Source organism: Aythya ferina (assembly GCF_964211825.1).
Source record: "Aythya ferina genome assembly, chromosome: 9".
Classification (NCBI taxonomy): Eukaryota; Metazoa; Chordata; class Aves; order Anseriformes; family Anatidae; genus Aythya; species Aythya ferina.
In genome coordinates, this window is record NC_140305.1 from 15,945,611 (window position 1) to 15,973,583 (window position 27,973).

The following is a 27,973-nucleotide window of genomic DNA, read 5'->3' on the forward strand; positions in this document are numbered from 1 at the left end:
GTCATTCATTAGCCAGCAAATTAAAGTTTGACAGCTGCTTTTCAGTTCTGATTTCTCTTAAATGGCAGTATTAGAAGTATTTTTTTTTTTTTTAATTCCAGGCTGTTGAATGATCAGTGTCATCCATAAAGCACAGTATCCCCAAGTCATTCAGCCAGACTTATTTCGTTAGAGTGCTGTATGGTTTAGGGGATTATTTACAGGGGCTGACAACGTTACTATGTGCTATTGAGAGTGGTTTCTTTCTTAGCTGTAAGGTTGTAAATGATCTGGGTTTGGAGTTTAAACTCAGTTCTGCATGACAAAAGAATCGTACATTGTGTGAGCAGAAACAAGGCCCTGAAGTCCTCTGTGGGCCATCAGTCCCAGGAAAGCAAATGGAAGTTATGCATGTGTATTTAGAGAGAGTGAACCCTTTCATAAAAACAAAAGAAGCAAATAAACCAACAGCCCTCTCAAACCTCAGCAACAGGCTCAAGGTAAGAGAAACCCTGCTCCCCCACTAAGGTAGGCATGCGAGGCTGGGCTCAGGGCAAGTCCTTAGTAACCCTGACAAAATCCCTTGGATTAGGGTCTTCATTCTGGAAAAGCATCTGCACGCGAGAAGTCTCACCACGTTCAATGGTACAACTCACGTGAATTCAGGCCATGGCACCGACACAAGTGTTTGCCAAACTGTCAGCCAAGCTGACAAGATGCAGCCCAACAGAGAGACGAGCTGACACTCAAGATGCCGTTGTTCCTCACTCTGCATCACAGCAGCCACTAAGCAGTAAATACATAAACAGATATACTTCTCTTTTCCAGTTTGCTCCTAGTAAAGTTATACCAATAACAGGAGGTGTGCTGCTTCCCCCTGACAACGGTCATCATGCTGAGAGCCAGGCTTTACACCTCCATAGCATGGTTCCTTCCTGACACACCTCAGAGCATTTCATAAACTACAGCCAACATCTGAGCATCCTTCCTGTCCTACTGAGTTAACAACTAGTTGTGTGCTGATATCTCTGGAAAACAGGTTCCTCTCTCTGCAAAAAAGCAGCACTGAAAAGGAAGCGTTGCATGGGAGGAAAGCTTAAGGAGGAAATAAAAAGAGATAGTCTTGGAAAAAAGAAAACCCAGCAGCAGTCTTCTATTGATCAGAGCTCATGTGCTGCCTTTGATTAATAATCTCTGCGTCAATACTTACAACTGATGTGATGTCCAAATATGTTGTGCTAAAAATGCCAACATCCAGTTGGATTGATCTAGTTATTTGTACTACAGAGACATTCAGTCCTAGTCAGAAGAACTGACTGTATTGCTAATTAGGAAAATTTAGAAAAAAAAATATTTCACATTCCACTCACCACAAAACACTCTTCCTCATAGGCAAACATGTAAATAAGTCCCCATACTTACATAGCACATCTGAAATATTAGAACACTTACAGAGCAGAAACAGACTAAATCCAATAATTTATTCATTAGAAATTATTTCCTCTTTTAGAAATCAATAGAATCGAAAGGCCCTATTTTATAGTGATAAAGCATTGTTCACTTCTAAAGATCCTATACTCTGATAAATTTATGCTGACTGCATTTCCCTTTTGGTGAAATGTTGCGGTCCCCAGAGAGCAGACATTGAGCACTACCAGCATGACTTCAGGTTTAAATCTCTGTCTTGGAGGTCTTCCACATGAGAGCAACCTGCCTCTACCCTCATGGGATTATTCAGCTGCCCTAATGCACCTTGCTGTTACCATGTTCCCAGCTCCAAGGGTTACAAGAAGAAGCTGAGCCTTGAAATCTCAAGAGCGTGGGCCTGGTTAGAAGGAGCTCAGTGGGGATCCTGCCTCTGCATGACGTGATCATAGGGTACCTTTGGTGGGCACCTCAGACCCCTCATGGTGTGCAATGTTACTGGGCCCCCATGAATGTATTTCCACAAATGCAGCTGATGGTCTGTCATAAATGAGTAACACCAGGAGCTGCAGCATTCCTGAGAAGACACGAGCATCCAGGAAACACGTGAATACCCAGAGCTTCAGATAAAACCAGAGTGTTAGTGCCATGCAGCTTTGGGTGCTGTCAGCCTAGACACTGCTTGTTCAGTCCATGCTTGAGTCCCAGTTGTACTTGCTGGTACAACCACAGCTGAAAATTGAAAGCAACAGCCCCACTGTGCTGGGACCAGCCCTGCGCAGCCCCACAGTTGGCCACTGGCCTGACATGCCCTTTTCTGTTCTTGTTTTCTGTTGCTAGCCCCATTGCAGCCATCCTGCCCTGACAGCATCTCCAGGTTGCGTCGCACAATGCTGGTGATTATTCTCTTGTCAGGCTGTGAAAAATGCACTCTAATGCCTTCTGGAGATCCCCCCTCCCTGCCACCCTAGAAAAGATGCTGTAGGAGGCAGATGTGCAAGAACAAGGTGGTGGGGCGGAGAGGAAGGCGCCTGAAAATACTGGATGAGTCCCCTGGGCTGAGCGTTATCTCCCATTTCCTTTGAGAGCCCCCAAGAGACAGCCTTCCCAAAGCAACCTCTGAGGTGGCCTGTTCCGCTTTTGTCTCCTTCAGCAAAAAAATTTCTGCCCCAGCGGCTCCGAACAAGGCTTCCATTAACTCCGTCCCCGCGAGGGCAGCACGTGGGACAAAAAGCCCAACACTGCGTCCCAGCCCTCAGACAAGCCTGGAAACAAACGGTGCAGGAATTTGTCAGAATAGAATCACCCGCTCGGTGTCACCGCATACATTTACCTACCTCAGCGCCTATTCAGGGCCCTTCCAAAAGGGCAATATTAACAGAGAGGGATCGGACACCATTGCTATAGCAACATCACTGCAGAAAATTTACGGTTGCCCCAGCAAAAGGAAACCCTGTTTTCAGAGCCCTGCAAAGTCTAGGGAGCAGGCCTGATTTTAAAAACAATTCCCCTGCGACTTACTTTTGTTCCTTGCAATAAAACCATTTAAACAACAGAGCAGTAACGTGAGAGGAAGGAGGGTGATGGGAGGATGCTTGTGCAAAGGGGCACAGCAGAACTGCGATGTGCAGCACTACAACACGCATGACTGTCAACCCAGTAAATCACCAGCCTGCTGCAGAAAACTTACAGGCAGGGAGAACTTTCCTGGTGCTGTTACACTCACAGCAAATCCGAGGGCACAGAAGACATCTTCTGGATGTTGCACCTGAAAACCAGGAGGAAAAGCATAGATGGGAGTTCTGGTTTTCATTGAATAAACAGTCACCCCTTTTTCCTCTAAAAAAAAAAAAAAAAAAGTTCTTGAAATTAAATAAAGTGCCTTTAAGTTTTGGGGAAAGGAAAGGCAAGAGCAGCAAAGAAAGCTGTTGTAGAGCAAGAACTGCATTAGAAAAGTGGGATTCATTACAATGAGAGCTACACAGTGTAGAGAATATGAAAGTAAATATTTAATATTCTTTAACTTTTTAAATCAAGAGGGCTGAATTGTGTGTGGGGTAGAAACTAATGAGATGTCCCAAAGATAGAAACCAAATGATCGGTTGTTCTGCCAGCAGGTACCTGCCCTGTGAAGCCCTTCCCAAAAGGGCATTCTGGACGCCAAGGCAAGTATTCAGAAGAGAGATCTGATCTCCTGAGATGACAATCTAAGGAAACTCCTGGGTATGGGAACAGATGAGTCAAAAGGTGTAAGAGCCCACAGAAGGAGAGTCGCATGCACTTGTCCTCCTCTTGCTCTGCCCTAGACATCTGCTGCAGAGAGGACACTGGGCCTCCAGACTCCTGCTCTAACCCCTCATGGCCATCCTCATGTAAGGAAAGTATAATCAGAGATGCACGTATAAATGGATTAACTTACCCTTAGGCTACACGTCACCTATGGTCTTTCTTTGAAAGGGCAGGCGAGTGTGAGATTTTCTCCACATATGCTACAGTACCCTGGCACCACAACAAATGGGAAGTGTATTTGCTGAGCTGCAGAAGACAGGACTTGTGTAAGAGCCATAGGCAGGCAGCTCCAATAGAAGGAGCTGGCTGCAAGTGACTGCAGGGGAAGGAGAACAATGCTGAGCAGTAATAGGGAACTAATGGAGCACCTCATTGACAAAATTTGGACAAGATTTCTTGAGTGTTATCACTGGCAACCTTAGTATGGAGGGTGGTCCTAAGAAAATCTGACAGGGGTGCTGTTAAGAGGAAAAGGGATTACAATGAGACAGAAGTCGTGAGAACCGGATGGTTACAAGGAGTGTAAGACAAAGTTCATAACCATGTATGTATGTAGGGAGCAGCAGAAGGAATTCCTGCAGATACCTGGGCACTCGGAAGGAAATACATGTAGAAGGATGTTCCTGGGTATATCACTCAGACACAGACAGGCTGTGAACAAAGAAATGGAGATGAGAAGAGACATGACAGCTACCACTCGAGGAAATGAAATAACTTAGAGGCATGTAGTGCAAGAAACCAGAACCCCCATTTATAACCCTGCCATGAGAATTGAGTCCAGCTGACTTGCTGACTGCAGCCAAATCTCAGCTCATCAGCTGAGCTCCTGAAGGCTGAGCTGCCTGCCCTCGTGCTGTGTACAGGGACCAGTTGGGAACCACAGAGGCCCTACACATCTGACATCAGCAGTCCCTCTTCTTCCCTGAAACTCCTCAGCTGGAAGAAAGGAGGCAATGCTTTCCACTGTCTGCAGTGCAGGGTTATTCAGAGAGTCCTCAAAGTCACGGGGCAGCACAGATGTTTGGCTGGGTGCTCCTCTCTGTGCTGAGCATGGACCACAGAGGGGTTAAACAGGGAGGAAGATGCTTTTCATGCCAGTGTCATGACCCAACCTTTAGCATCTGGTAATGCTTTCAATGCTGAAAAGCATTCCAAACACTTGGAAATTGGAGCCTCAGGTGATGAACTTCTAAATTTAGTATGCAAGAAGCATTTCTAGAAGGCAGTTGGTCCAGCCGCCACAGAGACGCTTTCACTTCATGATTCTTGACAATTTACAGCATTGATCAGCATTAAAACCAAAGCAGGAAGCTTGAAATAGCCCCGTAATTATGCTGCAGAGAAGCCTCAGATGACCTTCTATTAACACCTGCTCTGCACTAACTGCTGAACATCAATTCACACACAGCTACAAGCCCAGCTTTTATCCATGTTTAACATGCCAGAGCACTGAGAACCCTGCAGCCACCCTGACTGCACATTCGTCCAGCTGCACACCAGTGCAAAAGCATCCTGAATGATGGGGAAGGCTCAACAAACCCTGCTAGAGGGGCGTTTGGGTGGACACTTAAGAGGAAAGACCCTGACGTGTGCATCTGAGCTGTGCATTCATGCAATGACTTGCTCTTGCTGAAGTAAAGACCTCCAGGTCTGGAACTATCCTAACATGCCTGGTGCTGCTCTGCCTGCCCAGCTGGAAAGTAAAGATGCTTTTCCACCAGGGGTCAAGCAAATGACTCTGCATGGCTACAGACACAGCCCTTCCTTCCTCATGGATTTGCACAAAGAAGAGTTTTCAGAGCAGTGACTGCGGGGCAGTCACATGTACAGCCATCCTTCTGGGGATAACAGCACATTCACAGATCCAAAGAGTGTGGCCAAAACCTCCAAAATTTCTGTAGGTCAAGCCAAAGACATACCCATCACCCAAACACACCACAGTCCCACTCAGGTTCTGGTGTCAGCCCCCCCTCCCCCATATCTATCATTTAAAGGACTGCCAACAGACTCCTGCTGTCCCTTCTTGCCTATGTCTGTGTGCCTGCTCGTTCCCCAGGCTCAGGTCCCCATGTGTCCTCTCTGGGGCCACTTACTCTCACAGCCACGCAGGATTCCTCCCTCTGCTCACTCCCCTGGCTCCACGGCACTAGGCCCAGCAGCAAGCTCCTTGCCTGGAGCTCTGGGATCCCTCAGGAAGGAGAATGGAACAAGCAGAAAAAAAAAATCCAGGAGAAAACTCTGCTGCATGCCTCCTAAGACTTTTTCTCCGTGGACAATGCACAGCTACAGTTCGTAACAGCCAGCAGCCCCATCCGGAATCCTGCCAGACGCTTTTACAGATCAGTATGATCCTAAGACCTTGGTCTCTGTTTCTGCCCTGCCAGATTTACTGGATAACCTCTGCAAAGTGATTCCCTCAGTCCCAATGGTAAGAAATATTTAGAGGCTGATGCTGCGTGTGATAAACAGCACAACCCTTGGCAGCAGTAAGGCAGACCCTTCCCCTCAGCTGTGACCACAGCTTCTCCTTATTAAGCTCTTTACGTCATTAAGTGGCCCCACTGGGAGCAGCAGAAAGCACAACTGGGAACATTAATGAAGATCTACAGCATTACAAGGAAAAGCTCAATGAATCAATGCCTCGTGCCTTATTCCCATGGCTATGACCTGTCCCCATTAGTAACAGGAGAGGGTTTGAAACAGGAGAAACCTCCCCTTCTCCTCTTTCCCACTCGACAGGTTTGCACTGCTCAGCAGCGATAGCTGCTTGCAGGCCACAAAGGTGGCTCTGGCTAACTTTGTGCCCTGGTGCACCCCGTGTCAGTCCTCACCCAAACGCTGCCCACACCAGCAGCTGGGATGCATGCTGGCTCTGTCACACATCCCTTCTGCCAGCTGGCAGCAGCTGCTTCACTCCCAAAGCAACCACCCCCCTTCTCTAGGGACAGAAGTGAGCCATCACTGGGCACCAGGGCTCAGAAGCGCAGCCAGCAAGAGATATGGGGCAGAAAGGGAGGATTAGGAGACTTTAGGCTGCTTTAGGGAAACCCAAAAAGCATATATAAGACATCAGCTTGCACAGATGAGAAGCAGTCTTACCTACTGGAACGAAGATCTGAGGCACGTGTTCAAAGCGTACCAAAGGAACCCGGGTGCAGAGCCAGGGGATTAGGAACGGGCTTCACACCTGCATGCATTCGTCCACAGCTGGATTCATACAGCAACCAAATAGCTCCGAGCAGCAGGGGGAGACAGTGAGGGGAGAGGCTGGGGCTGAAGCTTCATGACTGTTGCAGGATGAAGACAAAGACCCACGTCAGGCACAGTCACAAGCAGTGATGCTCTGCAACTGCTGCAGATACCCCTCCCGCAGGTCCCTGTCCTAGTGCACAGCCCTACGGATGGGAAAGTGCTGAGGAGGTTCCTGCACCAACACCTTGAGGGCAAGGGCTGGTTGTGGGAGCAGACCTACACTTTTCTGCACTGGGTCACACCTTGGGAACATTTTGGTTTCCATCAGCAGGCACAAAAATTGGTGAAAATCAAGGAAACTTGACCAGATTTTCCCCATATTTCATGTACATGCTCAGCAAATAAATCAGTGACCTTCAATTGCTCAGTCGTTAAGTGTTGTACTCAGGGTCATGCAGCCACAGGGTACAGAGGCATACACGTGTACCTATCAATGGCACAAAAACAGCTTCAAGGCTGTCTTGCAGGGAGTTACTGTATACAGGCCCTGGTTTTCCTCCGTTCTTCATAGCACCTACTCTGAGTAGGGGCAAGGGCTACACAAAATAATGATGTGTTACTTTGCAAGGGATTTCTGTGTAGGGATGAGTTCCCTCTCCAGCAATGACAGTGTGAGAACTCATGTGTTAATGAAGGACAGCACCAAGGGGGACAGAGCAGTAATAAGGCTTATGCAGAGAGTAGATCAAGGGGGCTGTAGAGCTTTAGGCCTTCTAGTAGGTTTGGCAGGAATCTTTACGGTACACAGCACAGTTCCCATGGCATTGATAATGATTCTTATACCAGTACTAATCAATCCCATCCATAGTTCCCCAAGAGCCTATTCCTTGCAAAAAGGATTACCAGTAACACTTGCCTGTAGCATGGAAGAAACAAATCACAGATTTGAGCTCCCTGTGAATGTATGTTAGGCAGTAACAGCCATCCCCTCCTAGGCCTGTTATGCTTTCGATAGCCAAAAATAAGAAGGGGAGTTGGGCTACGGGGCAGCCTTATAAGCCTGCCTACACCCCACAGCAAGGTAACAACGTACGCGTGAAAGCACTGACCACTTCACCTTTCCTTAGGTGCAAACCACAGCTCCTGTTCTTTCCTAACCTTCTCCCTCAGCAGCCTGTCGGTGCCCCTTAGTTCTCCAGGCTTCTCCTCCAGGCCCCCACGGGTCACCAGCACCACAGAGTCAGCCTTGATATGGGCAGGATGTCACTTGACCCAACATTACTGACATGGTGACCATGTCTATTACTCACAAGAGAGCTTTGTCCAGGTAACCTGCTTGGTGACTTGGGGAGCTCGTCTCGGGGAGTTGGGAGGGGATAGCAGCTAGGGACTGCCGGGTACCACACATTTATCCAAGTGTCTGTGATGGGCATGTCTTGGCCTTGTCACCAGGCAAGTTTAACCTCTGAGATTTAACACATTAGTGAGTGTCAGCCTGACAGTACTTTCCCCAGAGAAGGAAAAGCCCAGAACAAGACAGTGTCAAGCAACCCCTTTCCAGCAGCTCCCATGCCAGGAGGGCCACAAATCCCCCTAGGAGGAGGCAATATAGCATGGACCTCGTCTGTCTTGGCCTCTGCTGAAAAGCACAATGAAAGAACCAGTCAGCAACAGCACATGTCAAAATCTGCCTTTAATACCACTACAGTGACCGGCGTTGTTCCAGCGGTCGCCGTCTCCCTTCACAAACACCTAGAGAACAAAGTGCGATACTGGGCGCAGGAGCCCAGTTCCAGCTCATGCTGCCTCATTATCTTCTCAGCCTTGTTTAGTCTTTGTCTCCAATGTAGATGGTAAACTTGCAGGGGCAGTGACCATGACTTAGTTCACTGAGTGCCAGACAACTGCTGGAGTTCAGTTAATGATGAGACAACTCCCATAGGTCCATTGTCTTAAATGGGAATTTTGGCTAAGCGAAGACTTCAGGGATTTACCCAATAACAAGTCAGTAATTCAGGATGCACTTAAAGACGCATTCAATGTGCCTTTGCAGCAACATCCTTGGGAAGTGAGCATTTGTACTCCAGAGCACAACTGTGAGGAAGTCTAATATTAATTAGGAAGCAAACTCAAGGGCTCTGAATAGGTCCTCATAACAAAGGATCTTTCATTGAATAACTGTAGAGGAGTGCAATGCCAAAGTTTTCAAGCCAAAGTAACAATAAATGAACTGCAATTAATGCCTTTAAGGCCAGTCTGTAAATTCAATCTTAGTTTAAAGAAAATAAGAAACTTCTGAAAACATCTTTTAAAGACTATAAGAGGGGAAAAAAAGAATGAATATAAACTTAAATAAAATACACAGGTTGATTCAACCTGTTTCAGCTGATAAACGGCACGGTACTCGTTCTGTGCCAAAGTGACACTTGACCTCTATATATCTTCTTAATGAAGTCAGCATAGAAAGACACCCAGTGAGCCTTTGTAACAGTGCAAGTAAGTTGCAAGCTGGGCTTCACTAATGGGAGCTGTCACTTGGTTTTTTCCAGGTCACAAACTAAGAAGAGCAATTAAATCAAATTGGAGGCTGCACAGATTGGAGCAAGCCTCAATAGACCAGGTACCTAAATCATTAAAGACATAGTTCTTTTCCATGATAAATTGTGGAGGAGAGTGAAACATGCTGCTGGTCATTAATCTAGGCTAATCAGCTTGAAAGCTGGGTTGTTTTATTTAGTAATTAACTGGTTATTTGAAAAAAATGATACATGGCCTATAGAGCTGCTATCCAGCAGATAATAACGCAGAGCAACAGGGAATCTCTTGAGGGCAATTCGTGCCTTTTCAATTATAGCCATTGGCAAACTCTGAAAAATGGCTCTACGTTTGTATTGACACGTAGTAAAGAAACACACTCCAATGAACATAGCAGGCATCTTGTTGCATGCTGGTAATTGCTCTGGCCTACCCCTTACACAAGCCTCACTAAAGCAAACAAAACATTTTGGAGGTGTCCTTCTTCTCACCTCGTGGATTTACAGTTAGTGCTTGTCATGCCCTTCTGCTGGAACTGAGGAAGAAGAGCTCTGATGTGTAGGTGGTTAGGCCTGCAATAAGGCGGGCCCCAGCATATTCTTTCATAGCGAGGGGCTGTCTCCTCACACCAATGCACAGGAACCTGTCTGAACTGCTCCAGAAGTGCTCCATGGGCTTCTCAACTGAATGAAGTCTTACGTAAAGAAACGGAAACCTATTTCCTGAGAAACCTGCTGAGCAGGAACACCAGCCGATCAGTCTCTGCTGTCCCACATTTACTGATGGACAAAATACACAGATCTGTCTGTCTTTGTGCTGCAGCAAAATCAGAGCAAAAAGGTCTCTTTGCAAGAACGCACTGTAGGAATGGTGCAGTTGGCTTCTAACTGGGAAGAACTAACTGGTCCTACCTGCCCTATCAGTGAAAGGTCAGCATCTCCCAGACCTAGCCACAGTTTTGAAAGGATTTTTCTTTTAAAAAACTCCAGTCATTTTGCACAGGGGCACATAACTCTTTTGCCCTAAACTTGTGTACATAAATGAACAACTTTCTCTTGTTGACTGAGACAGATTTTTTTAGCCATGCCAACAATTGCTTCCAGGTGTCCACAGAAAGCCACTCAAATGCAGGGATCATGCAAGCAAAACCAAACTTTTGTCCTTTGTTAAAGACACCAGGGAAGTTACTTCTGCTAGAAGAAGGCTGTGGACAAATCTACAGAATAAAACTTCATTATGTTACACTAAATGCATAGACAGCAACTCTGGCATAAGAAGTTCACAAGCCACATGTTGCTGGCAGACTATGCTGGAGCAGCATGTTCACTTGTTCTGTTTTTCACTCAATCCTAGGTATGTGCTGTTGGCAACTGTTTGAGACAGGATACTGGGCTACCCGGACCACTGGTCTGATGCAGCATGACTGCTCTTTTGTTAGATGTGTTCTCTCTCTGAAGATTTAGAGGAAGAGAAATGTACGACTGAAACAGCAGCAACAGGAAGGAAGGGCAGTACCATTATCAGGTGAGTAAGCACTGGAAGGGCAAATGCATGGCCATGTTGCTCAGTCATTGTATCTAACCAACTGTACTTCAAAAATAATTGCTCTTTTGAAGAGTCTTTGATGGATATATTGGAGGCAAGATGAGAAAAGAAAGCCTGTTCAATGGGGCAGGAAGCTGTATCCACCATGCAGAAGCAGCATCCACCAGGCACACAAAGCTTACAAATACAGGCCGTACAGAATTATTAAGCATGGTTGTGGGGTCAGGAGAGCCCCAGAGCCAGCAGCATCCCACAGTGCAAGCCAAGAAAGCTCCAGCAAGCTTAAAAAAGCACCCGCTAATGAAAAACTTTACCAGGAAAGCAGATCACATCAAGGCCACACAGAAGCCTCAGATCCTTTAAGCTGCGCTTTGAAGACCAGTGGTGACAGACCGACAGATAAAGGCAAGGTCACAGGCCAGCGAGACCCCCTCCAACACACCGTGCAGCTGAGTTAGAAAAAAGAAGAAAAATCATTGTTGCTATTTGACTAAACATTATAAACTAAAAATAGCTGAATATCTCTGATTAGGAGAATTCCCGGGGCTTACAATCCTTGCCACTTGGGGTCCAATTTTTCTCTCTTTTATTATGAGCATTAGGCTTTGGACAATACCAAGGCTACAGAGGGCATATGTTAAGTTAGTCTAAGCCTTCACCACGCGAACCTTTGCACCCTGTAGGCTACTTTGTTGAATATTTCTGTCTCCAAATGAGCTGTAAAGGGTGCAGTTGTTCTGGCAGCAGCCAGCTCAGCTCCCATTAACATGTTTCACGAGTGTAATTTTCAACAGTATTAATAATTGTCCTCATAAAAGTCCACGAGAGGAACTTAACGGACTAGACTGTTTTTATTTCCATGAAATTCCTTCTCTTTTAAAGGCTCTCCTTGCCTGGACTTAATATTTTCTACTTTCAGACCTCAACCAACTGTTTCCAGACATAAACTTTCTTGCTTCAACTGTGCTAATGCCAAATGCAAAGTAAAAGTGATTTCAAGTTCTGCCAGAACCCACAAGTTTGGTTGAAAAAAAAAAAATCAAGGATGAAAGGGGTGCACCTGCCAGTCCCCGTCAGATGACCAGGGTCATGTTCTGGGGAATCATTAGCCCTGAGCAAAGATTTTTGTTTTGACTGCACCGAAGATCTCATCAGCCACTGAGAAGGCCCACCGCATGGTCTGTTCTACAAAGGATGGCAGCTGCCCGGATATGTCCACAACAGATAAGAAGCCATGATCCAATTCCAGACCAGGATCTTAGGCCTGGGGTCAGGTAGGGGGAGAGACAGCAAGCAGAATTCTTGAGCTGCACTCGCACTTTTGGCCCATTCAGCCACTCTTTTATTTTCCACCAGCAAAACAAGGTACCCTGCCTGCAGGTACAGAACGCTCTGATTACCGAAAAGCAACAGTACAAAGTATTATGGCTGAAGCTGGGAGAGTCTACGTAGAAAGCTAGCTTCAATAACTTTGCTTATGCAGAGAGGGAACAGGATTACTAGCCTCTAAGTTCAACATTCAGTCATAATTAACGCTCTGGGGAAACACATTCAATTCAAGACAGATTCTGTTTCAGCACATAAAAGGCAGAATGAGATCTCAGTGCTGGAAGCTACAGAACAAATCTGGCCAAAGCAGGGTGGTAACATTTATCAAAGACAGTAATAAGCTTAACAAACTTACCCATTGACAAGATCCATCACGGAGAGTTGTTAAATCAGTCCTCAATGATTCTTTCTTGCAGGTCTCTTAGCCCAGACAGAAGTTGGAAGCTTGGTGCAAATGATCACAGGGGCACATTCCGGTCTTTACCACCTATAAATATCGAGCAGTAGGAATATTTGTAACAAACTGCATATAAGCAGGAAAGAGAATTTCATTTGTTCCCCGATGTCTTTAAATTGCCCAAGACAATCCATTATAAGAAAATAAATAAGAAATCTAACATGTAAAATACTTTTATTTGTGAAGTATGCATGTTACACTAGAAATTGGCCTTGTAAAAACAAACAATTAAACAAGAAAAAGCACAAAATCTCGTATTAGCTCAAATACTTCATGCCAAGGACTGTTGAATTCCTTTCACTTCTAGTGTCAGTGGAAAAAAACAGCAGGAAAATTTTCATATAAATCAGAGGACCCATACCCATGCTACACTAAGCAACCGTGAAAACCCAAGATCAGCGCTGACAGGACAAGCCAAGATGACCATCAGCATGCGTTATACCTCAGGATCTCTCCCCTGTAGACCAAACAAACACATCACCTTAAATGTATCTTAGACCTATCAGATATGTTTTCAGGTTATTACAAATGTAATCAATGTTTGCTATCTTGAAAATGTTTGCTTGAAAAGTTATATGACTGGCTGGCCAACCCTTTCCTCTTTATTGTCACTTTAAAAAAAAGTTTTGTGTGGGGATGTTTGTCTAGACAGTCTTTTCTGAGTTAATCTTGCCTTGATTGTTCATTACAGTAATTGTGAACAAAGTGTACAACAGTGTAGAATCACAGTGATGGCTGAGCAATGTGTAACTAATGGGAATGACCTTCTGGGGGACCCGAAAACCTGAATACTGGCAAAATCACTGAAAAGGAATTCTGCAAGAGAGCGGGAATTCATGACATAGCTCTCCCAAAAGATTTTTGACAGAAGTCTTAGCACATCCTGTCAGTCCTCTATCACCTAATACGATGTGATGTGATTCCAAGGGAATCCTTTTGTCTCTTTACACTAAATTAAGCCTTACATACAGGAAAGCTATTTCAAGAAGGGCTCAGAGCAAGTGGATTCAGACACAGCATACTGCCACAGAGAGACATTTCCAGAGAAAAAGGCCATACCGAAGCACTGATTTTACAATTCTAATAAGTAAAAAAAAGCCACCCTTGTATTTCTCATCAGCCACGTGGGTTTGTACAATTAAAACTCAATAGATTCTCCCAGGGCTTTGTTGGGGTCCGGAACAGCTCAAAGTGTTCAGCGTGGCATGCCATGCTTATTCTCTCTCTCTGCAGGTCTGTCTGCCCAAGACAGTTCCTTGCAAATGTGTTTCTCCCTAGTCACTGAAAAGAAGCTGTGGTTTTGCTTTGCTGCATTTGAGCAGTGTTTCTGGTGATGTCCAGGATCAGGTATTGGTACACTCCAGGAAATAAATAGTTCGGGTCATCCAGAAGTCTTTGTTCAGCCAGTATTTCCTTAAGGCAGAAGGAAATTTTCACATTAACATTTATCATAAAATTATCACACTCAAGGAACCTGACAAATTTTGCAAAAACCTTTCTACCACATATTTTGTAAGTCCATGAATGAACATTCTTGATAGAGAAAAGGTTTTGTTCAGGGTTTTTTTTTTTTTTATCTATTTCTCGTTCTAAAAACCAACTGATTATTATTTTGAGGAACAAATTTGAAGCCAACAGCTTCTGAAGGACCAGAGATAATGAAGTGATATTATTTAGTATGGATAGGCCCAGCTTGTAATATACACATATGCAGTGCCTGAGGAGGCCACACATCAAACCTTTTAAACGAATAGCTTAATGTTTTAAATGGCAATATAAAGCGTTCTCCACTTTGCTTTATAACAGCACTCAGCTGACCCCATCTGTACAGGAAAGGTAGTTTGTCACTGTGCAGAAAGTCCTAATCCAAAGCCCAAACAGGGTGGTGGGCTGCTGCCAGGCTGCTTGGCCTGTTGAGCTCCTACCAGCAGGGAAGCTGGAAGATGCTGCCTCACCAAGAGTGCAACTTGCTCGTTAGGAGGCTGCCATTCACTTGCTCACAATAATTCACTACTGTCCCCATCTCAAGTGACAGCCTGTCCTTTTCCCTGCTACTCCCTTCACCTGAAGGGCCCACAGGCTCCAGCTGAACCTTTCTGGGAATTGTTTCCCTATCTTTAAGTTAGTTGCAAGCCCCATTCTCTAGTGAACAGTGTATGGGGATACATATAATCAAAAAGCAAAAGTTGAATGAGTTGTGCTTTCTGTAAAAAACAGATAATATCAGCCTTAAATATGAGAAAAAAAAAAAAACAAAAAACACAACAACAACAAAAAACACAACACCTGAACTGTATAGCTGCTGGGAAATAACCACCTGCTGTACACAACTTTGGTAGGCTCAGCCGGAGCAGCAGCCACTTCTGCTGTCCACATTTGCAGGTGGACACAAAAATACTGCGGCTTTACAAAATGGACAGGCTCTTTTCTCTCATAGGGCTGGTGGTTGCTCACTTCTTTTGTCCACTTCACAGCTACTGCTGGGAAAAAAAATAAGTTTGCTTTTGCAAAAGCAAGAAAACTGGTCTTACTTCTCCCTCCTGGCTGTGACTTCAGTCAAGGCTGGCACAGTGAAAGCCTTGTTCTCCCCTGGAAGTTCAAGACAGTTTTGTTTAGGGGAAATAGAGGCTTCACAGCTGCTTTATGGTAAAAAGAGCCTTATAGACAATAAGTGAATCATCCCCAAAAGCAGTCACTTGACATCCGTCACAAAAGCTTCCAGCCTCATGATCAACGAGCCTCTCTGAACTAATATAAGAAGAATTACGGTGGCATTTTCCTGAAGCGTGGAGCTTTGTCTCTTCTCTTTGCTGGGAACACAATTACAATCCCATCTCCCATAGCCCCCAGCTCTGTGAATAACCACAGACAACTAGAGACAAGTCTAGCAAAATGCAGACAGTAGATCATACAGCTTGTCCCATCTCAGCACCTGGCTGGGAACAGCATGCTGGCCTCTTTCTTGTTCTTTGACCTTAGGCTTCTTTTTAGCTTGTGCCTGCACTAACCTCAAAGGCAGAGCTGTTGTTTTTTTTTTTTTCTGAGACACAGAAGAAAAAGGAAACACCATTAATTCAACCCCAAAAGGCAGTAAGCAGTGCAGGCCAACCTATCTGTGTCCCCACTAGGGTTATAAAAAGCTGTAGATTAATTTTTGAATGTATCTGTGGAGGGGGCCAATCCTGCAAGCTCATGGACATCTGTCAAGAGTAGCAGGATCCATTATCCACAAAGGCTCCCTTTCTTTGTAGATTCACCTCCTAACAGCGTTTGAGTTAATGTTTCATATGTAATATCTTAACAGCAGATGTACAGTAGACACTTTTCAAACAGATTCATTGTGATTAGGGTTCTCTACCATTTTAGCTTGCAAACCATTGCATAAACAAAGATTCTACACAGTTCACATGCAAAATAAAAACTGTGGGTGAAAGCGGAGGTGTGAAATAGAAGAAAGGTGGTTCTGCTTTAAATCCTCACCCTGGACCTAAACATGAAATAAATAATAAAGCTATAGCTAACAATATAGCATGGAAAGGTGGTGTGGAAGAAAATCTGTTAATGACTCCATTCTCCTGGGGCATGCTACCACGCAGCTGAATTATTCTGGTCTGATCCAGAGTGATGACTCATGTTAGCAAACAAGAGAGCCAGAGATGCTAGTGAAGCGGAAGGGAGAGACCATGAAATGAAACTACAGAGGCTGGGACTAAAATGACCCCAGACCTACACAGAAGCAGGGCTAAAGTTTAATTCTTGAGAAGATAAGGAGGAAGCAAGAAAGAGTGCTCTGCTCAGGTAACAGGATGTGTGTGACAGAACCTCACGTCAGCTGCATTTCCTCTAATATGCTATTATGGAAAAGAAAGAACGGATAGTGAGCTTGCAACAAAGCATTTCCTTACCAGATAGACCAGCGTTAACTGTAATATTTTTTTTTTTTCTTTTTTTAATTTCCTGCCAAGTATTTTTCTCCACTTTCAGGCTCTTGAAGCTTAGTCTGGACTCCTCAATGTAGACCTGCAATGTAATAAAGGAGTGTGGTAAGGACAGCATTCCAAACAGAAAAGAACTTCAACAACAGCTTTCCCATTGCCCTCCAATGTTTTCAGAAGGAGAGTGGCTTGTTTCATTATCAGTTTGAAGTAACCATGGCAGACACAGACTGTTTGGTTTCAGAGAGCAGGCACTAAGTTTATATTGTCAGAGCAAACACTTGCGGCTCCAGATCACAACATCCCTTGTTGTTTACAGAGTGTGCTATATGCCAGAATCAGATGCAAAGATGCACTTCACGGTAACAAAAGAGGACAATGCCATTATCCTGCAATTGTCAACAGTGTTACAGTGCTGAAGACTTTAGTTCAATATTTGCCAAGCAGTAAAATGAGCAATGCCTGTCAATTTGTTGACCTAGATGCATCAGTTACTAGAAAAACTATATTGAGCAGGCAGCAGTTCAGTTTCAACTGCTGAGGACTCAAATCCAACCACATAAGCCAGTGCTATTGAGTTACATTCAGATTAACATTAACACTGTTGAAATCTTGTTCTGATGTTGTCACTGGGTTACAACAAACAAGTGTCCTTATGCTGAGACACTTCCAAACTAAGTGTAACAACAATTTTGTCAGAGGTAGGCACTACTGCTCTTGCAGACTGAAATTTCAAGGGGGAATTAAACACGGTAAAGAAGCCTTCCTGGAAAGGCTGAAAACCTTACAAAACGTTACCTTCACCTTAATGCAGCTTCATTGACAGATGTTCTGCAAGCTTCAGGCCACATTAGATGTTGGCACAGTGGTAAATTTGTACCAAAACATACTTTTGTTCAGTCATCTGTGTCTCAGTACAGCCAAAAGGCTTCACCTGCATATCCCTTCCAGGAAACCTAAAGAACCTGGGAAAGTGCTTGCACCTGCCTTACTCCATAGGCAGATATATGCAGGATTAGTACTCCAGTCGTGCCCAGTCCTTGCTAAGTGGCACTGGCCATAGACTGAAAGCAGCCTAAACATCCCTCCCTTGCATTCATTAGGACACCTCCCACTGTCATATCACTTTGTCACTTACCTGCTGCTGCAATCCACGGACAGGAGAATGAAAAGTTAGTAGAACGGGGTTGTGCTAGATCACAGGGCAGAGCGAACAGTACAGACCCAGTTTTGCAAAGAAAAAACAGGAAACAACACTGAATTAAAGCAAAATCAAGCATGTTCTTCTCTGTTCAGTGCAAGCACTGATTCAGGCCGCAAAGAGCTGACAACACCCAGGCTTCATCAGATGACAGCCATCCCTCCCCCTGCTACACTGAGCGTGCTACTTCGTGCCTGCAGGTGCAGTCTGTCAGAATTAGGACAAGATCAGCATCCAAGAGAATCCCTCTTAGCCCACACCACAGGAAAAGAGTGAGACAATTTCGTGAAGTCTTAATTTGCAAGAATTACTATTGACAGTATCTTTGTGTTTCACTTGGGAAATGTAGTACAAATTATTTTGCCCACCTTGCCCAAGGAATCAATGTCCCATATAGTAACGCCTGCCACTCACTGTCCTGTAACAGTGCGCAGCATCACGTACTGTCACTGCACGGACTCTACATGCTGGGTGTTTACTGACTAGTAAATACACTAAAACAGGCATGACAAATCCCTAGTGTATTAAGGGCCATGTCCCACCAGTTGGCTTCATCCCATGCTTTCCTAAGACAATGCACATATGTCACAGAGATTCCTCTCCAGCTTATCCAAGCTCTAAGACAGGCTTTTCTTTATGTTTTAAATGAGGCCCTGGATGCTAAGATACCATTCTGCTTTCTTAAGTAATGTCACAAGACTTCTGGTTCGGCCACACAGTTACTCTTTACAAATGAAAGGGAGAGTCCGTGCTTCTGCTTGGGACAAGTGGCAAAACCACTGCAATCTTCTTCACCCCCCTCCCTCCCTCCCTTTTCCTCTATTCTTTATTTAAAAAATAAAATAAAAAAAAATAAATCAGGAACTTAGTTCAGCCACTCTGGGAACCCAGCCTTTATTTGCTGTTTACCAAAAGGATGAACTGGGGTAGGGGTAGGGGGCAAATGTGTGCATTAGGTCTCACCTGCTGATTCTCAGGAATCATGAATATTCTTATAATCCCCATCTCTTGGCCCAACAGGCTACAAGTCTTTTCATCATGAAGCTCATTTTCAGTGAGGATCTGGGAGTTGTTTTAAGCTTCAACAAGTGGTATAATATTCCCTTGTTTCCACATGAAAATAGCCTCTTGCCACCAACCCATCTCTGATGCTTCTTTGCTACTCTTTATTAACAGCATTTGTCTTTCAGACTGGGTTATACACTTATATAAATTCTGTTCTGGGTTATGCATAGACCAGGCAGAAAGTTAGAATTTCTGATGTAGCATGTTTCTTTTCATTGCATACATAGTATATACATTGAGATACAGGTACATTCACAAAGTATGTGCTACACACTTGTACCTAAAACCAAGATGCCAGAAACTAAACTGAAAAGGGATGTGAGCAGTAGCATGAATTACACTGCATACATTTTTCAAGCTAGGTGGCTCTACTGTGAAAATCTAATCTGACCTTCAACACATCACAAGGCAGAGGATGTCACCTGGTGTGGGAGTAATTTACATGCCAACAGGACAGATAAGAACAGGGAAGAAAGTTGCGCAGGCAGGAAAAGCAAATAGGGTGGGTAAAAATCTGTAACAAAGCAGTGTACTGAGATAAACCTTCATAAAAAAACCTGTTGCTAGCTGCACTTCCATAAGCCCTGTTGAATTCTAATTTTCAGGCACTGGGCAATGGAAATTTGTTTTCTTTTATTGAAAAGGGAAATGCTATCTTCTCCAGCTGAATGGACGGACCATGCATAAACTAACAGGAGGTTAAAAAAAAAAAAGGCTTTTTTAAAATGGGATGCTCTTATTTTCCTTAGGGAAATAGTATCCAGTGGCAGCCAGTGAAACAAACATTTAATAGCTTAAAAAAGCTTCCTTGCAAAAAAGATCCAGTTGATCAGCGCTGCCATAAAAAAGACAAAAATTAGACTTTTTTCCACTGTTTAGAGCAGAGGTACTACATGATAAGAACAAAAGTGATGGCCTTCCTGGTTACTGGTGGAGGATCATTTTTTGATTTTAAGGGCTTTATTTAGCCAATATTCACACTGGCCTTGCTAGTGAGAAAGTAGACAAGGACTCGCACAAAGCTGTGTATCATCAGCACTGGAGCCCTGTGAAAGTACAAACTCCTTTAGCAGGTGGGGGGAAAGGGAAGGGAAGCTATTCTATTTGGCTGATACAATTAGTCTGTAATTAGTCCTAAACTACAAAGATAATTTGCACATGCAAATAACCTTCAGGTTAGGTGGGTTTGAGATTACAACTGTTAGATAAGCTCATCTCCCACCTGAGATACATAAACATGCCACAGAGGAGTCACAAATGAAGCATGAACAAAGAGTTTGTTTTGGGAATGCCCTGAATCTGTGCAGGATGTGGAATTTTGTATTTCAAGAGTAATACTATTTGTATCATAAAAGATCATTATCATGAAGTTCTACAAGCACATGCAGAAAATATGTTAATATGTACAGAAATCAATATGATAAACACCCCTTCTGTCTGTACACTCGAGCTACAGAACATTAACATAAAATCATCAATACTTCTATGGTTTTAAGGCAACACCCTTACCTGGGATATGACCATCCTCTTTCATTCGCTTTATGTCTGTATTTTTCACATCAACTGTGAGACTAGACTAGCTGAAGTTCTAGCAGATTTGTTCCAATGTCTCATTTGGCTTGTGGGAGCCTTCTGTAAAGCATATGTGCAATATAAAGCGATGAGCTCAGATCATAAGCAGGCCTCTCATTACATTTCTGCAAGACTAGATAGATGGAGGTGGTTGTGCATCTCCCATTTTCCTCCCACAGATATATGCTGCCGTGGCAGCTGAAATTATCCACAATGTTTCTCTTCAGCAGAATACTTCCAAGAATACTGAGCGTGAAATAATGTTAATAGTTTCCTATTGTGGTTTAATCATGATTTCACACTTCAGATACTGTAAACTTACTACTGCATACCCTTAAGACTTAAGGGTGTTAACGTTTTTGTGTTGTATTTAACATCTTCATAATCCGTTACTTAAGAGGCAAAAATGACCTTCCAAACATCGTAGCAATGACTGTGCAGAGGGCTAACTCCCAACAATGCAGGACAGCTGTGATGATATTCCCACCTCATGTTTTCCTGGTGGTCACATTCCTCTATTCTTCCTTCCACAAAAGTATCTTTAAGGATGCACAGTGCTGGCAAGTTTGGCATTAGAAGATTCACTGCTTCTCAAATTCAGTCCTACTACGTGGGAAACCATTGCTTTCCTTACCATGAAACACACAATCCTTAAACAAACCAACATGACTGTTCAAAGCTAAGAACTACCTTGCCAGTTTCAGACACTGGGCTGAGATGCCCCTTTGCAAGCCACTGTTCAGTGTACGCTGTACTAAGCTTGTGTCTCAGCCTCAACAACTTCTTCCTGACTAAAACAAGTTAACACTGGGCTGTTCAAAGCTTGTTCTTTGTTTACTTCTTGCATGCTCTTAAGACAGATGTTTCAAGCATAAAACAGGATATAAACACACGTGCATTGGGGAAAAAAAAAAAAAAAGAAAAAAAGGTGTCCAGGTGTTTAAGCAATGCCAAACATTAAAGAATTCCAATTCACAGTTTTCTCCTTTAATGTGGCAATTCCAGGGGACCAAGCGTGTCAGAACATGTACCCAGAACACTTTCCGCTCGGGTGAGTTCAGACAAGGTCTGCATTAACTCCCCAACCTGCAAGAAAATTATTTGAAACAAAAGGTTCAGATATGTCCCCTTCCCTCCAACAAGCCTGGAAACAAATGGTGCAGGAATGAGGTCAGAAAGGAATCATCCGCCTACCATACCGCTGAATTCATTTACCTACCTCAGAGCCCATTCAAGGGAAAGGGTGGGATGGGGAACAAGGGATGATATAAAGCAGAATGAAGCTCTGGGGTCGCTTGCTACATTACAAGATTTGACAGGCCTTTGCCAGCCTTCAGCTTCTTTGTGTCTTTCACATAATAGAGAAACACAAACTGAGCAGCCTGTGATCTGGGGGTTGCACTATTAGACGGAGTAAACCCTTTGCAAATGCTAATAGTATTGTAGCATCCTGTCAGGCAGCAACACAAAAAAGGATGTTGATTTTCACATGAACCAGAACAGGCTCATTGAACGGAAGGTTGCAATGAATGTTCCATCTCTAAACATCAAAAGTCATAGGCAATTGGCTTGTGGAGATGAAGCAAAACACTGCTTTGAATGCTCTTAAACATACAGGGCATACTGTTAGCTTGACACCTGTTTTGTGAGGCTAGAAAAGAGAGAACACTTGCTTGAAATGGAAGCGACAATGATCTCTGTTTATGATTTTATGATTCTAGAGGTGAAGAGGCTTACGTTATCTACTGCATTCTATTCTATGTACTGTATTTTAACTATTTCTTTTATAAAGTACTCTTTTAATTGAAACTTCAAATATTTACCTGCATTAGGAATGGTTTAATCCAAGACATTAATAAATGCACCACTCTGATTAACCTTCAAGAGGCTCATTGTCATTCTTGGGGTGAAAAACTTGAACAATGCTCATCTTGTTGGTTGCCACTATCAAGGATAGGATAGAAATCCATTTCTGAGTCAGAAAGTGACATTAACACATGCAGATTAGGATGCACTGCTCCTGAAACTGTCTTGCAACCTACAGACTTCTAGCAGCAGCAGCAGCAAGAAAAAGACTTCTACCAGTGTTCTGTAACAAACACAAACCATTTGTATCTATGCACAGTAAACAACTTTTCAGCACAAGTGACTAGAAATAATTCTGGAACTGGCTCTAGAAGTGCACCAACAGAACCGATTCCAGAATAAATCCCACAGCCAACAGCAGGCTCGCTTCTGGATTCAGCTCAAGAACCATGCCTGGATCCCGCATTGAGAGTTGATTCAAAAACACTGCTACAATATCTGCCAGACTCAACTCTCAACCTTCTTGCTAGAATCACTTCTAGAGCCACTTTTGGAAACATTCCCCAGCTAACTTCTGATGTCAATGCAGGAAGTTTACCTAGAGCCAATTCCAGAAATGGTTCTCAAACTGTTTCAGAGGTTGACTCTGCAGTTGTTTCAAGACCCATTCCAGAAGTACTGTCATGTATTATTCATCGAATCACTTCAATAGTCCAATAGTGTCACACCCATAATTTTTACCATTCATTTACAGAATGACAACTTGGATATTTTCACTTTCTGATGTGCTACAGCACAGAGGTGATGGCAGATGTCAACAGGATTTGTGTGCACAGATTTTTTTTTTTTTTTTTTTTTTTACATTCCAGCACACAACATAAATAATTGTTACAATCTCTGTATCCTTTCAGCTTCTTCCCTTTGTTTCTGTATATATATTTTATACTTTTTTATATACTTAAATATTGAACTACAGCCTTGTTCCATAAAAACAATTATGTGATAACAGGCATTTAGAGCAAATAGCAGTTTTGACAACCACATCTTTAAGAATTATCATCTGACGACCATGCATAATGCATCTTGCAAGGGATTTACAATGTATTTTATTTATGTTGTTAAATAAAATTTAACATGTAAAAAAAACCATGTAAATTTATTTACATGTTAAATATAAACTAGCAAGTGGTTGATTGGGGTCTGCAAAGATTTCTGCAAGGGAAGATGGATTACTGAACTAATTACATAACAGAACAAGATCTAAATAGGTCTAAACAAAAATGAAAAATAAACAAGTACCTTGGAGATGGTAAGTTACTGCAAAGGCAGCCTACCAAGGAAAGTGACAGAATCATCCAAGATTTAAGATTGCTCAAAATCTTTATGTTAAGATGAAACTAGTTTTTTAAGTCAATATTAAGCTCTAGAAAAATAAATATATTTCCATTGTGCAGGTTATCAGAGAGTGCTCATAAAAGGACTTGTAGCCTGGAAATCAAGCTTCTGGAGTCACGTCTATACAGGAGACAGCAATAACTGGAAAAGCAATATTTCATGCTAACAAGGTAGTTTGTATCAGAGTTCTAGTCAAACCTCTTCTTTCTCTCCAGGCTTTGGAAATATGCAGGTTTCTACTTCTCAGTAAAAGGAGTTTTCTGGAGTCAATGGAGCTGCATTCTGAGGAAGTGAAAACAAAAGGAAAATAGTAAGTTAGTAAGTAGGAAGTTAATTAGCTTTTTTTTTTTTTTTTTTTTTTTTTTTTTTAAGTTAGCCATACATGCCATGTTTTTGAGAGGTACCCCACTATCTGAGTAATCTGACTAATCAATGTGCATCCCTTCCATGTGAGGAAGCATGATTGGAACATCATTTCCTAAAACATCTCAAAAAACCAGAAACACACTCCAAGTAGTCAAAGAAAATTTCTGCTGCAACTCTGCAAAAATGCAGAGATCACCACAGACTGGCAACACCTTCTCTGGCAAAAGTATCCCGCAAACATGCCCAGAACCAAATTCTACCAAGAAGGGAGAGTTTTAAATGACTCAAGGGGTCCTGGGTCAGATTTCTAGATCCCATATTTCAGTGTTTCTCAACAGAAGTGATGAAATCTCTTGTGCATTTTTAATATGACTGCTGGAGTTGTTAAATTTTAAGATACATGAAAATTAAGTGCCCTAAATCTTAGCTATGGAAATACAAGATCAAAACTCAGTTTAGTTTCAAAACATACTCAGAAAAATTGATTCTCAATGTCGAAATAGAACACACTAGTAGGTTTTAGAATAAGAGTTTTGTTTGACATTTTCACTCTAACTTACTGCACTTACCAAGTTTTTCATGTGTCTCCTGGTCTGCTTAGTATGAGGTTACTTGAAACCACTAAGAAGGAGAAATTCTGTTGACATGTGAAAAAGCACCATCTGTGCCCTTTTCATGAAGAAATGACAGAAAAAATATCCTTGGCCATTAATATTTAAACCTTGGCTCGTAAACTCAGTTTATAGAAAATTGAAATATCTTACCATAGCTGCATGACATAAGTAACTTGCTTTGGAAATGAAATATTCATTTATGTAATAATGATATTTCATTTATGTAATGATGATATCTGCACTCGCTGATGCCTCTCTCTTAAACCTTAGAAAACCACAGAAATTACAGATTAGTCTTTGCTACTTATAACACACAAATTGCTTTACGTAGACTATGATGGTAGTTTATGTAATACAGAAAAATACCCTGAATTTGAAAAATACACAAGGAAGGTTTTCGTAGTTTTACTGGAAAATAATCGGACACGTTAATTTTCCTAGTTTCAAAACTGGTTTGTGTGGCTACAATGATTTTGCAAGACCCACAGTCTGAAATGACTTGCACTTCTCTGTATCATATAAATCTTTAAAGACAGTTCAAATAATTGTGTTTGTTATCTAAAAATATGCATAACAGCACATGCTTCTCATGCAGCTTAACATGATCACAGCTGTTTATTAAGATAATCCTTAAAAAGAGTAATGTTAAAGTAATTTTAAAGTAATTTTAATGTTTAAAAGCATTAATAGTGCTTAACAACTCTATTTTAAACTTCGTTAATTGGTGCTAACTTACTAGATTTAAGCATAACTTATATTAAGGTTAGAGGAAGTAAAAAGTTATGGTAAAGTCCTATAAAAACAGCATTAAATTACCTCCTCCTTATTTGCCAAGATCACTTCTGGTAAATTGAATTCTAATCATGAAATCAAATTACTACAGACTTATAATTATTTACTGCTCCTGATATGCATGTCTGCAATTTAAGCTTTGTGGAGCAAATTCACAGCACCTTCCACATCAGACTTTTACAGTATTTTTGCAATTGATTTTGTAGTATTCTTCTTCATCTGAAAAAAAAGCAGATATAATTCCTGAATTCATGCATGGGTTGGTAAACTAAGTAGTCTGTATTTCTCAAACCCGTTTTCCCATTAACTATGTTTAACTTCCAGCATATATTTCCACAGCTTAACAAAAAAGAAAAAGAAGGCCAAAGTGACTTCTTGTTAGGTGCAATAGCACTGTGTTCAAAACCCACATTTTATTTTTCCTTCGGTTACATTTTTATTCAATAAATACCTATTTTTCATGGAATACATCATGCTAAGTCTTAGATGAGCAGCACAGAGAAGTCAGAACTAAAACTATAGGAACATCACACTGAAAGAGATGAAGGCTGGACCACTGGATGCAAAATTTCGCAACATTTACATTACACAGAAGTTTTAAACAGTGATCTCTTGAAGTAATGCAAAACTTTTGTTGTTGTTGTTTTCTTTTTTTTTTTTTTAATACAAAGAGGAATTTAACACAAGTACAGACTTATTTCGCTTGCTATACAGCCTATGGAATCTCTCTTCTGTCTTCACAATTGTCCAAACATACATTTCTAAAGTTATTGTCAGAAAATGATGATGATACAAGCTTTTTCTTCATTGTTTCAATCCTTAAAAACTAATTTTCAGAAAGCAGTTTTAAACAAAAACAAACAAAAAGTCCCCAAACATAGTTAGATCTCCTCAAAATATTTAACCTTTCAACAACATTTTATGAATAGCTCTATATTAACTTTTTGTACAAGGGACTAAATACTTTATTTTCCGAATGTTTAGGGAAAATTTTACCAAAGTTCTCCGTTTTTCAGTGAGACCAAACAGAAAAAGTATCCATCATAAAATGTTTGGAATCCTCTAATTGCCAAAAGTTCAAAATCAATAGCCTTTTCAAGAGAAGGAAATAAAGCTATGTCAATTTTTTCAACCTCCATAATCAGACAACTGCAAAACAAATTGTTGTAAGCCTAATAAGCCTGATATCTTCTTTCACAGAAGCAATCAGAAGTGTGTCCAGATCATTTGTTGCAAAGTGTGGGCAGAAAAATACTGTGGTGATTAATCACCAGGCACCTATGAGACAGAGCCTAAATCATGCTTAAATTTGTCAGAAGTGACATTTCTATGGCAAAACTAAAACAGTAAAAAAAATACTATATTTACTGATTATTTTACTGTATTGAATGATAGAAACCAAGTGGGTATGGAAGGACCTTTTGTTTAAATTCAATATAGAAGTGACTTTGGTCTTACAGTAGCTATTACAAAAAGGAAATTAATTATATTTTTGCTTTTTGAGTTAAGGAGGTTGGACAAGTTGGAACTGTACAGAGTATTTTTCTACATTTTCCATGTAATCAATCTACTTTGTACCTATGGGGAAGAGAAGAGTTAAAAAGGAAATCAAAGTCTGTGCAATACCATAAATGAAATGTAATCGGCTATGATTCAGAGTAACAACATGTATTAGGAAAGAATCGTGAAAGGAACAGCTGTTGACATTATTTCCTGAGCCAAACCTTTTAAGGTGTCAGTGAATAGCAGTCAGTACTTTCACTTGAAAGCACTAGAAGAATTCCTTGGATGACATCTCTCAGGAGTTTAGGATTTTAACAAAATCCACAACTTCCTCTCAAGATCTCAATGCCATGCTTTAAATTCTGTACCAGAGTGATCAGAGACGGTTTCAACACACAGCTTAACAAATAGAAGTGGCATAACTTGGAAGGGTGGTTTAATGTACATACAAATACTAAACTTTACGTCAAACTTTCAGGATCGTTTGCAGGCAAAAAAACAACAGATAAAATCACTTTATCAATCTGATCCAGCTCCACTGTACAAGACAGATGCCAAAAACAAAAGCCTTTTTTCCTATCAGGAAAAAAAAACACCTTAAATGTACAACTTCAGCAAGCTCTCAGGCTATCTCACTGAGACACAAGTCATATTCTTCTGCTGTATACATTTAGCTTCAAAAATTAAAAAAGCAGGTAGGTTTTAATTGAACTTCTCAATCCCATAAGACATTATTTTCTTTCTCCTCCAACATTTCAGGATGCTCCCCAAAAGATAGGAAACATAATGGGACACAAAAGCCATTTTTATTCAGTCTTCTTTGTGCAAGGTATCCTGGAAAAGGCTGCATTCTTGTGTAAAGTTGCTTCTGAAACAGAAAGGACATTATTTTAAAATGCATGCAAATATATCACAGAACATAGGCTTCTGATTCTGACAATTAATACTGAAGAATAATGTTTGTAAGTGACCT

At 42.0% G+C, this 27,973-nt stretch overlaps 1 protein-coding gene and 1 long non-coding RNA gene across 5 annotated transcripts in view; both read right to left on the reverse strand.

Moving 5' to 3' along the window:
• Positions 1 to 18,901, reverse strand: part of LOC311441714 — an 82,814-nt gene extending 63,913 nt beyond the window's left edge. The window contains exons 1-7 of the long non-coding RNA XR_014696170.1: positions 18,851 to 18,901; positions 17,825 to 17,878; positions 16,657 to 16,771; positions 12,650 to 12,781; positions 11,280 to 11,414; positions 6,793 to 6,980; positions 3,095 to 3,172 (exon numbers count right to left, since the gene is read on the reverse strand). This is a non-coding gene — a long non-coding RNA (uncharacterized lncRNA). The remainder of the gene's footprint in view (positions 1 to 3,094; positions 3,173 to 6,792; positions 6,981 to 11,279; positions 11,415 to 12,649; positions 12,782 to 16,656; positions 16,772 to 17,824; positions 17,879 to 18,850) is intronic.
• Positions 18,902 to 25,865: 6,964 nt separating this feature from the next.
• The window catches only part of OPA1 (OPA1 mitochondrial dynamin like GTPase), a 52,668-nt gene continuing 50,560 nt past the window's right edge, over positions 25,866 to 27,973 (reverse strand). For all 4 annotated transcript variants that reach the window (XM_084529203.1, XM_084529204.1, XM_084529202.1 and 1 more), the window contains one exon: positions 25,866 to 27,868. The gene's annotated coding sequence lies outside the window, so the exon portion shown is untranslated. The remainder of the gene's footprint in view (positions 27,869 to 27,973) is intronic.